Here is a 16,945-nt window from a genome sequence, read left to right as displayed (position 1 = left end):
ACTCACGTATCTAGCAAGTTGGTGTAAGCAATTTGCTAATAGATCAACCAAGACTCTTAGAGGCCGCATTTTTCTCCATATGGGTCTTGTCATGAGAATGCTTGAGTTTGCTCACTGCGTGGAGGCTGTGTTCTAAGAATATTTCAAGTGATAGAAAGTGGAAGCTACCCTTAAAAACCTGGACCTGGAAATAACACTGTCACTTCCACCATATTCTATTGGTCAAGCAGTCACAGAACCTGCCCAGTTTCCAAAAGAGAGGCTAGAGGTCCTTCTTTTTAATGGGAGGAGGGTGACTTTGCAGTCATCTTTAATCTAGCATAGTGGATTAAAAATTCAAGGTCTAAAATGTGTCCATTCTTTTCTTTTTCTCTTTCTTTCTTTCCTTTTTTCTTTTTACAAAATACCAGCTTGTTTGACTATAGCATATTTACATTTAAAAGCAGTTTCTTTTTTCATCATGAATCCTTGGGTGAGAGAGGTAGAATAAACAGTGTTACCGTCATTCTATAGGGAATCGAGACGGAGGGATTTTGACTTGCTTCATGGTATCAATCACACTGTTTGCTTCCTCAGGCCTCAGATGCTTCCCACAACTTTGTCCAGCTTGCGATTGGGCTCTGACCAGTCATATGCACTGGCCTGTGGCTCAAGAACATCATTTTAATGGTCAGACCAATGCACCACGGGTACCCAAGTTTTATCAGATCCAGCTGCAGAATGTATCATCATGTCTCTGAGGCCTCACTTACTGAGATCATTGTTCGGTTTGGTGTACCATCTGTTGTCCCGGTCTTCCTAAGTGATTTTTCTGGGCTGGCTTCCCTCTTCGCTGGGAATAGAGGAGTTGTCAAAGCCCAGTACATTCTTTTCTGCATTGTAAAGCCATCAGGACTTAATTAGGGGGAAAAAAATCTTCAACAACAATTGATTTGTTCAACTTTCATTCAATTTGGAGTACTCTCTTTATATTAAAAATTACTTGAAAGTTGTTGGATGTCCAACTTTGGGTTTTGGTTTTTTTGTCTGTCTCCATCTATTTTACGTCCTGTCTTTAGCAAGTTTCTATAATTAGATTGCAGTTTGAAAACTACTTCCGGATAGAGTTTGTTAGAAACTTTTATTTAACATTGATTCTTTTTGGATATCTGTAGATTGTGATAACAAAATTAAAACAGAGAGTTGATTAAACCGGACAGTTTTGAGTTTTCGGAAAGTGTTTTACACCATTGTTCAGAGTCTAGGCCTTTGGAAAATCTACTTCATGTTTGTTTCTAGCTCCTTTCCCCTGCATTTTAAGTCTCCTTTGTGTTTAGAGAAAAGTTGCAACCATATGTTTCTGATTCATTCATAAGTAACATTTAGAGTTAGCTCATGAAGCTATTGTTTTGTAAGGACATGTACTTTAAAGTTGAATGTGATCCATTTTAAGTCCCCTTTCTTCTTTGAACAAAGAAACAATTCTTTTTCAAACTTTACCTGAAAAATTAAAAATCAGTTAATTTTAAGATGCTGAGCCATTGGTAGTATTGAAAGCATTGTCCCTGTCAATCTTTCCATGTTTGCCTCAGGATCAGTTTAGATAAGAATTTGTGAGCATGTCGTTGGATCCCTGGGCCGCACTTGACCAGTTAGCAATTGATGTTTCTCCAGGAGCTGAAGAACATTCATATACCTGGCTATGCATTTGCATGGTTATTGCAAATTTTTAGAAATCAGAAGAATAATAGACCCACATGGAAAAATAAACACCTTTGTAAGCCCAAGCATATATGGATTAATTGCAGGTCAAAATATAAAAGAAACAAGAATATAGAAACGTTGATAAATGAAATCACTGGAAGAGAGCCAGCAGAGAAATGGTGAGGTGAGGTGAGTAACGAATATCACCCAGAGCTTCTAAACCTGGTTAATAACAGGAGTCGGATGGACCTGTGGCCCAGGACAGGCACCTGCTTCAGAACTGTGGACTCCTGGGCATCCGTCTTTTTAAAAGCTCCTCAAGAGATTCTGATGATCACCTTAGTAATTGTAATTAATTTGTACCCTGGCCCAATTGGTTGGGCATCGTCCCATATACAGAAAGTTCACAGGTTCAATTCCCAGTCAAGGCACATGCCCAGGCTGCAGGCTCGATCCCTGGTAGAGAGCGTACAGGAGGCAGCTGGTCAATGTTTCTCTCCCTTCCTCTCTGCCCCCCTTTAAAAAATCAATCGAAACACCTTAAAAAGAAAAAGAAAAATAATTTGTGAACTTTTCACACACACACACACACACACACACACACACACACACACACACAATATCAAGAGGAAACTGAGGTCCAATCTGATCGCTCTAAAATCTGACTCTGCTCTCCTTCCAACTTTAAGAATAGATTTCAGGTAAATCAGCAGCTTCATTTCTGCACCGTCTACATAATACAGAGTATTTCTTCCACCAGCTCTCCCACCAGGGCCTGAGGCGGGAGAACAAAACAAAATGGGTGCCTGGTAAGATCTCTAATTGTGCAGAAGTATTTCCCTGGTGTTCCTTTAATCTTCCGCTTTGAGCTCACAACTTTACTATGTGCTTCGTAATGAAAGTCCAGTGTCATCACTGGGGCACTGACAGGTGCTTAAATCCTTCAGACCAGGGTTATATTATGTACATTTCATTGCCTTTTAGAATCTTGTTAATGCTGTCAATGGAATTTCTCAATCGTCTAAATGGGGTTCAATAAACAGGTTGATGATTGCTCCAGGTCCAGTGTGTGAGGTAGAACCCCGAGCCGGGAAATTTACTTTTCCAGTCAGGGCAGTGCCTTCCCAATCTCTGCCTTGAGGGACACCCAGCACCAGGATTGATTTTTAGTCTCAAGATAATGTGTGGGAATGGGTCCAACTTGATTTCAGCAATTAAATTCACCATGTAAAAGCTCTTCTTGTCATTTTACTAGACTAGCATTTTCAACAGCCATTAATGAGCCAAGTCCTGTGCAGTTTTATAAATGAAGGGATTCAGGCTATCATTATGTGTAAATCCTCCCCAAATTACCTGCTCTAGTCAGAAGGCATAATATGAAAGAGAAACAATAATGCTTTGGAAAATGATGACATTCTGTAAATAAAATCTGGCAGCAAAAGTTCTTGGCAAAACGAATGCTCGAGTCAACATGTCTCGATTTATTGCTGCATGAATCAGACATTAATTCTTCCTCCATCATTCTTATCCTTCTGAGCTGTGACATCGTGAACAGAGTCTGAACACTCCACGGGTACCTAGACTGTTACTACAATAAGCCAAAATGAATAGAAATGATTGAAGAGGAAAGCAAATTAGTTTTCTGGAAAATTTCTGGAGAATGGAGTTTACATGAACTAGAATGGATGAGGCTGCCTAAGAGTGTGTGGGTTAGGGAATGGAAGAAGTGGAATGATACGACTTTCAGGTCCATAGAGCCTTTTGTGTTCCCTGGATGACAGTAAACACCAAACACTGAAAGTATATATTGGCAAGGACACATCATTGCTGGAACTGTTTCACATTCAGCTTCTTCCATGACTGTTTTCATCTCCGAGAAGTGATGTGTGCTCCGAGTCTGCTTCCGAAATTATGTTCAGCCCGTCCTTCCATTTATTGTCTGATAACCTTCCAACCAAACAGCAGAAAAGTGTAAAAATATCTACATGTCCTGCTTAGGAAAATATATTTGTTACTGATGTTTGAAAAAACAGCTTGATAGGGTATTTTGGTTGTGAAAAGTTAAGCCCCAAATCAGGATCTAAAGGAGGCAAAATAAATGGGAAATTGAATTGCTCTTCCATGAAACAAAATGTGGAAACTTTTTTGCGTGGGCAGCAAGAGAGAGGGAATGAGGGAGCCAGAAACATCAGAGGCATTGAGCTACAAGGAGATCAGGGGAGAGCAAGTGGAATACCAACATGTTGGGGTATTGGGGCTGGCAGGGGTTATGGGCAAAGGCTTTTCATAATGGCAATGTTTAATATTGCATTTAAATTGTTTGCTACTCTGTTCAGTGATGGAAAACAAGCCCCAAGTACCTCTGAACTTAAGCAGAGCCAACTCTGTTGGTGATTATTTGGTAGAGGAATTCAAAGGACATGGGGGTGTATTGTACATTAGGGTCACAGGACACGAGGCACTGGGTAGAGAGTCAGAATTCAGACAAAGCAGGATATCAGAATAGGAGGGAGTTAGGAGACAACTAAGGCCCCAAGACCCCTCTTCTCTCGTCTGAGTTGCCACCCATCTCACAGTGTCCACTAAGATAATCTTTCAACTGCTCTTGCTGTTCTCTCTCTTATCCTGCTATAGTCCATTCTCCACAACAGCAGTTGAGCAGAACTTTGTAAAATGTAAATTAAAATACGGCAAAATAGGACTGTTCTACTATCGTCCTTCCACAGAACACTCATTTTGGCAACCTACCGATGAGAGTGCCTTTGCGGGAGTCTGGTAGTTCAGTGGGGACGTCCCGGCACACTTAGAGAATAGCTGCATTGAGGAGGGCAAGAAGACCAGTTTCACTTTGTCCTTGCCACCCCTTCCCCAAAGCATCACAGTTTAGTGCCAAGATAGACTCCCTCAGCCTGTGAGTTTCCCACAGGGGAAAGTGAAGGCCTGGTGGGGAATGACCAGCTTCCTTGGCCATGTGGGATACTGCTCAAGAGACCGACTTCTTTTTCATCCCACTCAGAATACTGAAGGGGTTGATATAGCTGAGGGGTTGGGCTGTGGATCTGACCACCAGGCTTTGTCTTTGCAGGAAGCTGTGTACAAGCCACTCGGGACCCATCACCTATTGACCCTCCTGTGCCTCACCCACCCCCCAGGTTGGCTACCCAAGTGCACTCCTGCAGACAGTGGGTGCAGGCTTTCACAGATGCCCTGAGCACCCAGAGAAAGCTGGCCCAACTCTGTGGGATTGGAGGAAGGCACACAGACTTGAGCAATTCAGGGCACTGTTCCCAGGATGCTCTCAGCACTGGTCTGACTTTGCAAGATTGATAGAATGCATGTGGTCTAAAGAATTTCCTCTCAAGAGGGAACAAGAAGTATGGACACAAGAAAAAAATGCTACAGACCAATATCTCCAGTGAATACAGATGCAAAAATCTTCAATAAGATACGAGCAAGTTGAATTCAGTAGCACATTAAAAGGACTGCGCACCATGATCAGGTGGAATTTATCCCTGGGATGAAAATATGGTTCCACATATGCAAATCAATAAATGTAATACACCCTGTTAACAGAATAAAAGATAAAAATTATATGGTCACCTCGATAGATACATTTGACATAACATAGTATCCTTTCATGACAAAAAAAAAGTCTCAGAAATTTAGGTATGAAAGGAATGTACCTAATCATGATAAAGTCGATATATGACAAGCGCATTGCTGGTATCATACTCGATGGTAAAAAACAAAGCTATTCCTTTAAGATCAGAACTAGGTCACCACTCAGATCAAGAAAATTGGCTCACTCTCACCATTCTATTCAACATGGTACTGGAAGTCCTACAGAACAATTAGTTAAAGAAAAGAAATACAAGTTTCTAAATTAGAAAGGAAGACGTAAACTTGTCTCTGTTTGCAGATGACATGATCTCATATATAGAAAACTCTAAAGACTCCACAAAGCACTCTTAGAATTATGAAAGCTTTCAGTGAAATTGCAGGATACAAAGCCAGCATACAAGTATCAGTGGCATTTCTAGGCCCTAACAACAAACTGCCTGAATAAGGAATTAAAACAATTCCTTTTACAATAGCATCAAAAAGAATAATATACTCAGGAATAAATTTAATCAAAGAGGTAAAAAATCAATACACTAAAAACTATAAAACATTGATAAAAGAAATTGTAGAAAACATAAATGAATAAAAAAATATTCCATGTTCATGGATTAGAAGAATTAATAGTGTTAAAATGCCCATACTACCCAAAGCAATTCACATATTCAATGCAATCCCTATCAAAATTTTAATGGCATTTTTCCTGAAATAGAAAAAACAAGCCTAGTTCATATGGAACCACAAAAGACCCCAAATAGCAGAAGTATTCTTGAGCAAGAAGAACAGATTGGGAGTGTAAAAACTCTATGATTTCAAGCTATATTACAAAGCTATAGTAATCAAAACAGTATGGTATTGGCATAAAAACAGACATATGGACCAGTGTAATATAAGACAGCATCCAGAAATAAAGCCATGCATATATAGTCAACTAATCTTCAACAACAACAAAAAAAACTAAGAATACACAATGAGGAAAAGATAGTCTCTTTAATAAATGGTGTTGGGAAACCGGATACTGTACATACATGCAAACAAATGAAATTGTACCCTTATCTTACACCATATGCAGACATCAACTCAAAATGGATTAAAGACTTAAACATAAGACCTGAAACTGTAAAACTCCTAAAACAAAACAAAAGGCAAACCTCCTTGACAATTAGTCGTGGCAACAATTTTTGCATTTGACACCAAAACCATGGGCCACAAAAGCAAAAATAAATAAATGGAAATACATCATACTAAAAGTTTTTTGCACAGAAAACAAGCAATACAATGAAAAAGTAATTTTCAGAATGGGAGAAAATATTTGAAAGCTATCTATCTGGTAAGGTGCTAATATCTAAAACATATAAGGAACTCATACAATCCAATAGCAAAAACAATGAACCCAATTTAAAAAATGAAAAAAAGGCCTGCATAGATATTTTCCCAAAGAAGACATACAAATGACCAACAGGTATATGAAAAGGTGCTCAACATCACTAATCATCAGGGAAATGCAAATCAAAACCACCAGAGGTCACCCCACACCTGTTAGGTTGGCTATGATAAAAAAAAAAAAAGACAACAAATAACAAGTGTTGGCAAGGGTGCGGACATTCAGGAACCCTCATGAACTGTTGGTGGAATTATAAATTGGTATAAACACTATGAAGTCTCTTAAAAAAAATTAAAATAGATCTATCATATAATGCAGCAACTTCACTTCTGGGTATTTCTGAGAAGAACAAACACAAATTTGAAAAGATATATGAGCCCCCATGTTAATTGCAGTACTGTTTACAATAGCCAAGATATAAAAACAACCTAGGTGTGCATCAACAGATGAATAAAAAAAGATATAATAGAATGATACATTACTCAGCCATTAAAAGAAATGAAATCTTGCCATTTGTGAGAATATGAATAGACAAGTATCACCAAGAACCCCACAAAACTTTGCTAATCCCCCAAAATCCCTTATTTTCTATTCTTTACCCTGCTTCATTTTTCTTCAGAGCACTTTTCAATCACCTTCAAATTTATTTATTTATTTATTTAATTTATTTATTTACAGTCTAGCTCTGGCTCTCTGTGGTTGTCAACCTCTAAAAAGGCTCCCCCAAACCCCTGTCTTCTGATATTTATTTATGCTCTTGTGCAAATTCCAATCATTTTGAGTATCAGCTGGACCTAGTAACTCTTTTTTAACGAGCAGAACTCAGCATAAGTAATGAGGTACGGTTACCAAAAGACTGATTTCTATCTTGCCTTTCTCTCTTTCTCTCTCTCTCTCTCTCTCTCTCTCTCTCTCTCTCTCTCTCTCTCTCGGAGTCATTGCTCTGCAGGCAACAGATCGCCATGTGAGTAGCCTATGGAGAGGCCCACGTGGCGAGGAACTGATGTCTCTGGCCCAAAGCCAGCAAGACCCGAGCCCTGTAAACAGCTCCATGAGTGAGTCAGGTTCTCTCCCACTTGGGCCTTGAGATGACTGCAGCCCCAGCTGACACTCTGTATCCTGTGACCCTGAATCAGAGGCCCCCAGCTAACCCTCAGAAACTACGAGATAATAAACAGGTGTTGTTTGAGGTGGTTAAGTGTTGGGATCATTCGTTGCAGAGCAATTACTAACTAGCATCTCCCCTAGAAGGTGGCAGAAGGGACTTTGTCTTGTTTGGCACGCTCACCCAGCAGGTGGAGGGAAGTACTCAATGAACACTGAGTCTACACGAGTAATGCATGTGGGGGTGGGGCGGAGGGCGCTGGGGTTCTCAAAATATGTGGGATGTAAGTTTAAGCCAGTGTTGATGTTTAAAGCTAAGGCTGTTCTTAGGGTCAAAAGTGAGTCCAGAAGTCTTAGGAGTACTCAAGTACAAGACGGTCTGGTAATCCCAGACTTGTAGCACTCATCTCTCGACCATAATTATTGGCCTGGTCTGTGCTGCTTAGCAAACCTTCACTAAATGCCCAGAGGAGCTGGAGCTGAGGGTGTCACTGTGTGCATTTGCAAGAATGATTCAAACCTCTCTCACTGCAAAGACCTCACGGGGCACTTGGTAACACAGAATAAAATATATAATGGGTTATGGTTTGTTCTCAGTAAATGGTAGTCTCCTTCCCCTCAGGGAGCTTCTTATACAAGGGGATAAGATACATACGTGAGAAAAGTAAGTAACATGGTGTAATATTTGTCATATTAGGTACTAGATGTTTTAGTGGCAGGAGTTATAATAATTATTTTCTGGCTCTTCCTTCTGTAGTGTGGGGTGTGGGTGCACATTTGTCACTTGGGAATACCACCAGAAAATGCCATAATTTCCCCTCATTAATGCTGGAAAGAAGAAAATAAACTGCTGAAAACGCTTAATAATGCCAACTTCGCTGGTGAGAACCTGAAAGATGTAGTAAAAAATGACAAGAGTGTAACAGATTTAGTCCTACTGCTGATTACTTACCAGCGATAATTTCACGTGGTTTGAAGAAAATGCACTATTCTTAAAGCCTGAGCATCCATTTCCAGGAAAGACAGAGCGGGCTCTCCCAGTCCATACTGCCACGGGAAGGGTCACACTGCAAATAATGATTTCCTGCTCGTGGCTTACTCGGAACTGTGCAAAGAATTCTTTGGCACGCGAAAGAAAACTACTACTACCAATGACAAAAACAAATATTTTTCTTTTGCCATGTGCTGACTAATATTCAGATTGGGAGCAGCCCTTTTGGAAGGCGACAGGAAAGAATGGATGTGAAATCATTTTAGAAATTCCCAGCTTTCTGAAAGAAATTTTACTTTTAAAGGAAAAGAACAGCCTAATAGGAACCACATTGGCATCAGCCTGTCCAATACCACGGAGAAAAGGGGACTGTAGCTGTCTACACATATAGGCGGCTCTTTCAAGCTGGTTCAAAAATCCCATTTTCCGTCAGTGGTCTGTGTGTCCACATGGTGACAAATGAGCCACACAGAGCTTTCGAGGTGTTGGCGCCACCAGTGAGTGCCAGATGGAATGTGGTGAAAGTTCTGATTTGTACCTTTCAGACCAGGGGTCCCTGCCAGAATGGATGGGTCCTCCTGGCCACCTCTTGTAAGTATAGCCACAGGTATTTAGTTGAAACCTGTGGGTGAGAAAGACATAAACAGGTGCTATAAATTTGTCAGACCAGGAAGCCACAGGCCGTTTAGTAAATGGCAAATCCAATGGCCCAGAAAAACAAAGGGGTCTCTTTTCATCAGAATGGTCAGGCTTATTCAACAAATATTTATGGAGCGCCTACTCTTTGCCAGCCGTGAGAGAGATGGACAAGGTCTCTTATTTAAAGAGTCAGGTGAGGGAGCAGAAGCCCAAATCACCTGGGATGGTGGGGACCTACCTGTGCACTGTGACCGGATGGAAAGGACGAGCCAGTGACCTGAGGACAGGCCCAGCAGCCCAGCTGTGGCGTCCATTCAGCCCACGACTGTTGGCGGTGCTGCTTTCATGGGTGAGTTTTCTGCGCTGCTTGCTCAGGCCAAGACCTTCTGCATTGTGGAGGAAGTGCAGCTTTTGCTGTAGCACTTCACAAACAAGTCAATAGTCTCAGTGGAAATGAAACAGCATCACTTGTAAATGGAAATCGGAGCTGATGCCTTTGAATGGCATCGGTTGGGTCATAAAGCTAAAGAGGATGTTGAAAGCGAATTCACTCGGCACACTCCTGGCGCACTCTGTTCTAAAAGGCAGACCTTTGGGGAAGGAGAGCCATTGCTCCTTGAAATAGCATATTGTTATGTTTTGGTGCTTTCCTAATTAACGATGTTTCGAATCATATTTAACCTAAGTCCCTCCAAGCAGCATTTTATATCTATGTGAAGATACATACTTTGCCCTTGGATATTGAACAGTAGTTGATTACAAGCCTCACATGATATCAGTTATTTAATTATCCCTTCAGTGTTTTTCAGATCCAATGCCTCCTATTTTGTTTTTTTCTTGGTAATACCAGTGCTTATAAATGAGCATGCTGAATGGGATGCCAAGAAGGACGACACTGAGCTGTTACTACGTGCCTGACGTTGAACAAAGTGTTTTATCCAGATCATCTTGATTGCTCCTTACAATGAGCCTTTGCAGTAGATTCAATCATTTCCCCCTTTTATAAATGGGAAAACTCGTACTTTCAGAAAAGTTTGTACTTTGCACTAGAGACCACAGCTAGGAAGTAGGGGAGCTAGGATGAGAATATATAACAGTGCCAAAGTTTCCCAATTAATGGTAGAGATAAGATTGCCTACTTTTTATGCTAATAGACCCAAGTATAAAATTGAGTGTTGATTAATCAACTTGCTATTTTAAAAAATAAACTTGGTTATGTTCTGTCTAATGCCCAAGTGTCACTCAAGTGTTTGCGAAATCAGGGGATCATTTTTCAAGACTCTTACTCTTCTTCTAACTAGAAACTCTTGTTTAAACTTTTGTTTAATCAGCAATTTCAAATTCACAAAAATAGTGGCTGGTGATACACCTAATACTTTTGTTATGTTCTTTGGGCATTCAGAAAGTTTTTATACTTATCTGTTTAAGCCAGAAGCTCTTAATCTTAGCTGAGTATTAGAATCACTTAAGGGAGCTTTTAAAGAACCTGATGTTGGCTGGGGCCCCACCCAAGACCAATTAAATCAGAATCTCTGTGGGTGATATCCAAGTGATTACCATGAACATCCAAAGTTGCAACCACTCATTTAAATAATTCTTCCCTGGACTTTCTCTATACAGGTGCTCCTTGACTTACGACGGGGTAGCAGCCTGATAAACCTATTATAAATTTAAAATATCATAAGTCAAAAATGCATTTAATACACCTAACCTACTGCACATCATAACTTAGCCTAGCCTACATTAAATGTGCTCAGAACACTTATAGTAGCCTACAGTTGAGCAATTATCTGAGTTTTATCTGAAGAGTAATTGCCTTCTTTCTTTCACCAGAAACAGGAAACACAAATGGGCACTTTGTAGATGGGATATGAAAACAAAACAATATTTTTAAAAATGCTGGCAACACAGCACCCTACAGAGTATCGTTTGTTTACCTGGTGATCGTGTGCCTGACTGGGGGCTGGGGCTCACTGCCCAGCCTCCTGAGACTGTTGAGCTGCATGTCACTAGCCTGGGAAAAGATCAAAATTCAAAATTTGAAATACAGTTTCTATTAAATGCATATTGTTTTCGCACCATCGTAAAGTAAAAAAAAAAAATCATAAGTCAACTCATCCTAAGTCAGGGACCGTCTGGTCTATCCATGTCACCTGTGGTCTATTCTGGCTTTCTCTCATCCAACTTAGAACCGTGAGCTGGCTGATTCAGCAGCACCCCTTTCCCACACCGTCCTACCTGCCTCTAAGAGAGAGGCTGAAGCAGCTGAACCGCTTCTTTCCCAGACTTCCGTGGAGTGGGAGGGGCCACCTGAGACAATGCTAGCCAATGGCAAGAAAGTGGCTGCTGGTTGAGGGCTTCTGGGAAGCCCAGACATCCAGGTGTTCCCAATAAAGTTAGTTAGCTCAGGTAGTTGGATTTTTCACTTTTAATTAGAGTGTTTTATATTTATCTGAATGTTTCCATAGACATAGATCAAGCATGTGACTTGAATCAAAAGTAATTTAAAGGGGAAATCAAGGGAGAATCTAGCCTCTTTGTTTTCCTAAGTGATCTCAGCGTTCATGACAGAAGTGTCTTACAGAGAAGGTGAAGGCTAAGAACTTTGGAAATCCTGAGCTGTTCTTGGACATTCTAGGGTGGGATGTGATAGGATTCCCTCTAAAAGGCTTGTCGAACATAATTTCCATGAGACATATGGTATTTACAGGGAGAAAGCAAAGGGACTATGGGTAGTATAAAGTGTCAAGGTAACAAGCACTGAATCTGAGCCTGTCTATTTACAATATGTGTGCATGTGCGATATGTTTGCTAATATTTTGGGTAACTTTTAATTGAAGCCTAATGTACATACAGAAAAGTGTGCGTATTACAAAGAAGAGCTCAAAGAATTTTTGCAAACTAACACATCTTTGTTTTAAAACCCAGGTCAAGAAACAGAACATTATCTGGACTCTAAAATCTCCCTGTTCTCCCTCTGAAGGACTAGTCCCTTGACCAAGGATAACCATGAGGCTGTCATTTCTTTTCTTTCTTTTTCATTTTTATTTTTTAAACAAACCAATGTGCGGAAGGACAAGGTCACCTCTTCCCCTGTTTTCACATGCCTCTATTGAGATGGGAAAGTCAAACCTGTTCCGTGACACATTTAATTATGGGAAAATGAATAGAAAGAAATAAAACCCAGACCAACAAAGCAAAGATTTAAGTTGGCATCGCTTTCCATATAATTGTGATGCCGGCAGACACTCAATAAACATATCAGCATTGTTAAGATGATTTATCAGCCAAATAGCTGAATGTAAAATATTATCAATACAGGTGTCATCATTGATCTTTCTTGGGTCTCGCTGCTGAAGAATGGGGCTGCTAGATGATTTCAACAAACAATCCTTGACAGGAAACCAAAGGCAACAAGGCACAGGGACAGACAGCTGACAAATGCAGTATGGGGCCATTAAAGCATGTGATGAATTTGCCAGGAAAGTATATATTTGTGCAAGAGGTGAGCTCATATCTCCCATAAATTTGTCAGCCGTGACACAGTGTTCTCCGGCTTGGCATGAGTAATGCCTTGCTATTTGCTGCCTTTGTCTGGCAAAAGCTCTATCAGTCACTCCAGGGTTATTTACAAAGAAACGTGTCTATCAGTTACAAGGACATGACTTTGCCGCTAAAAGATAACAAAAGAGGAAATCAGGCAGTGGCCTCTCGGCGAGGGATGCGTCTTTTCCAGACAAGCTCTGGACTGGAATGAATCAGATGGACGGCAATTGGCCGGGCTGGCCCTGTGCCTAGCATGACCAGTCTTAGTACATTTATCCACACTGATTAGATTAGAAATTATTAATAGGGGGCTATGGAGTAGAGCAAAAGGTCATTTAGAGTTTAATTCTGTTCTCAGATAACTTCATTTCGGCTGATGGGATTGTTATTGTAGGGGTTTTATATGTTTATAGGAAACAATATACTCAATAATGAAGTCATGCCTCCTTCTGCAAGGTCAGGAAAGCTATTGTGTAGCTAGATTGAAGTCTTCACAATTGTGTTAATTAAGTAACAGTGATTGGGCTTGGTCTCCTCTTGAAATGCATTTAAGGGCCTAAAAGCTGCTGAGAATACATTCTTTCAATATAAATATATAGGAAAGCAAGTGCGACCAGAAAGCAGCCTTCGATTGAGTAAACAGAAGAGCTGACACGAAGCTTTTACTTAAGGAAGAGAGGAGCCTGGCTGGCAGATGGAACTTCTCGCCACATAAATACAAATGCCTTGTCAGTTCTGGATTAAATGTAACAGGTCTCGTTTTCTGTACTCAATTCCTGATGAATCTGAAAGGCGAAGTTATAGAATTTGATGTTGATGGAACATTATGTCTCATCAGTTATTTAGTTCCCTCCCGGGCCTGCCTGTTTGGGGCAGACAAACTGTGTGTAGTAATAGCCACATCCTTCTTGGAGAAAGGGCCATTTCCGTGGTCTTGCCTAATAGACCAGAGCCATTAGTGACACGGTGCTCAGCCCTGTCCTCCACTGTGAGTTCCCCTTTTTGGAGGGTTTGTAATTCTGACGTTAAATTTGCCAAAGGTGGTTGCTATTTCGTTTGGTCGTAGAGACAAAAATCTCTTTTAAACAGCAAAAGAGAATTTATTGTCATATGGATCTTAAAGACCTTCGGGTTCTATGTGTAAGCAAATCACCTTCCATTTGTCTCCCGATGTAGGGACATCCCCGTAAGGAGGACTTTGAGGTAAAACGTTGGTGACTGGTGATTGAGTCTTGTGTTTCCAACTCTCCCCCAGTTTGCCCGCCCTGACGCACACCAGAAAACACCATCCTGAGACAGAACTCCGTTTTCCCAGTAGGAGGACTCTTACATAGAAATGGTATCTTCATTAATATGTTCTTTTAAATACCTTTAAAGCAGTGGTTCTTGACAAGGAGTGATTTTGTCTCCCAGGGGACATCTGGCAATGTCTAGAGACTTTTTTTATTGTAACAACTGGGGTGGGGGCCACTACTGGCATCGAGTGAGTAGAGGTCAGGGATGCTGCTGAACTTTCTACAATGCACAGGGCGGCACCGACAACAAGGAGTCATCTGGCCTTAAAAGTCAAGTGCCAAGTTTGAGGAACATTTAGAATCAATGAAGAATGAGGACTTGGGAGAGATTATCTAGGGAATGAGACACCACCCCAAGTTTCTATTTAGAAAAGCAAAAACAAACCTATAATCATGATATTATAAATAAATAAATAATCATGTTTGGATTTGAAAAATAAAAGATTTCTTATAAAGTCACTCATTTCAATCATAATTTGGGATCTAGAAGAAATAGCTCTTTTTTATTAATCCTCGCTCAAGGATATTTTCCCATTGATTTTCAGATAGAGTGGGAGGGAAGGAGAGAGAGAAACATCAATGTGAGAGACACACCGATTGGTTGCCTCCCGCGTGACCCCAACCAGGGCCGGGGATCAAACTGCAATGGAAGTACATGCCCTTGACTGGAATCAAACCCGAGACTCTTTGGTCCGTGAGCTGTTGCTCTAACCACTGAGCGAAAATGGCCAGGACAGAAAAGCTCTTTTGTTGTTGTTGTTGTTATAAGATGTGCCACATGGTTTTAGTGTTATCATAGTGTGCAGTCAAGACTCAAAAACTTTGTATGAAACATGCATAAGGTGATATGATATATTAGAAGAAAGGCTGAGCTGAGGTCCCAAACATCACAGTGCTATCCTGCCATCAGCTAACCATGAGCCTGGTCAACTGATTCAAGCCATCTGGGTCTCAGGTGCTGTTTCTGGCCAGACATTGAAAAAAGTTTGACATGATTGCTTGAGTATTCCTTCTTCAGCCACAGTCATAGCCAAGACAAGGATTTTTCCTTCATTTCCAGGTTGACGGCCATGCTTCTTTTACATCTGCATTGGCCTGCCTTGAGTTCGGGCTATTGTTACTTCACATCGGGGCTGTTGCCATAGTTTCTTAACTGATATTCTCCCCTCAAACATATCCCATCAAATGCTACCATCTTATCTGTTTATATCATTGCTTGGTTACATTACTCCTCTCAAATTTTTCAATGCCTGTGAAGTAAAGGTCGCTCTTGGTGTGACAGCCCAATCCCTCTCTGATCTGCTCAGCAACACTTGTCTGTGCTAGTCCTAGGTGATTTCCTTACTTGGACCTTGTGTCCATCACATTATTGCACTTACTGCTTTCTTCATGATGGCATCTACTAGATCAGCATTCCTTCTGCAGAGCCTTCCTTATGTCTGGCACGTCCCCTCCCCATGGTCATCTCTCAGGCTTCTTTCACATCTGAAGTCCCATAGTCTCTTAGTTTGCTAAGAGTTCAGAGCTGTCTCTGTCCTCTCAGTTTTTCTGTACTTACTATTTGCACAATATGACGCCATGTTTGACCTTGTATATGTATGTGTATATCATTTTCTTCTCATTTCATGGACATCTTTCACTCCCTCTCAACTATCCAAGGGAAAGAGACACAAATGATCACACTGAGGTAGGCTCTACATGAGGTTCCATGGGAAAGGTAAAGAAATGTTTTGTACAGTCCTCTGGATTCAATGCATATTCATGATTGACTAAAACCAAGACACTATAAGATATAAAAATATATTTATACACATCAATTAAAAATATAAAGTCTTTCCAATTGGGCTATTAGCCTCATCATGACAGTGAGGATGTCTGAACCCTTTGTGTCCTCTGAGCTTTGTCCTAGAAAGTGTCTAAAAAATTATTATAGGATCGATTTTATTTTGCACATGCTTTTCTATGTCAAAATTACCGATATAATGAAATAAAAATAGTATCCAGGTATGGGGGAAATTTTAAAAATTGAACTTATTGGGGGCAACATGGTTAATAAGATTATAAAGGTTTCAGGTATACAGTTCTATAATACATCCACTGTATATTGTATTGTGTGTTCACCACACCAAGTCCAGTCTCATTTCATCACCATTTATCCCCCCTTTGCCCTCTCCTCCTACACTCACCTCTCTTTGCCTCTGGTAATCACCATACTGTTGTCTATGAGGGTTTTGTTTTTTTATTTGCTTAATCCCTTCACCTTTTTCACCCAGGCCCCCAACTCCTTCCCTTCTGACAACAACTGTCAGACTATTCTCTGTATTTATGAGTCTGTTTCTATTTTGTCTGTTAGTTTTGTTGTTGTTCATTAGATTACACATATAAGTGAAATAATTTATGGCCAATTGATATATGACAAAGTAGGCAAAAACATACAGTGGGGTAAAGATAGTCGATATTCAATAAATGGTATTGGGAAAATTGGACAGATACATGCAAAACAATGGAACTAGACCACCTTCTTACACCATACACAAGAATAAACTCAAAATGGATTAAAGACTTAAATGTTAGACTCAAAACCATAAAAATCCTAGAAGAAAACATAGGCAATAAAATCTCAGATATTTCTCGTGGCAATATTTTTTCTGATATGTCTCCTTGGGCAAGAGAAACAAAAGAAAA

At 40.4% G+C, this 16,945-nt stretch overlaps 1 pseudogene; it reads right to left on the bottom strand.

Annotated features, from left to right (window-relative positions):
• Positions 1-2,068, bottom strand: part of LOC118630537 — a 59,301-nt pseudogene extending 57,233 nt beyond the window's left edge.
• Between the last annotated feature and the right edge of the window lie 14,877 nt (positions 2,069-16,945).

This window comes from Molossus molossus, unplaced genomic scaffold (assembly GCF_014108415.1).
Source record: "Molossus molossus isolate mMolMol1 unplaced genomic scaffold, mMolMol1.p scaffold_m16_p_15, whole genome shotgun sequence".
In the NCBI taxonomy this organism is placed as follows: Eukaryota; Metazoa; Chordata; class Mammalia; order Chiroptera; family Molossidae; genus Molossus; species Molossus molossus.
Note: the sequence above shows the minus strand (reverse complement) of the source record. Positions and strands in the feature narration are given on the sequence as shown.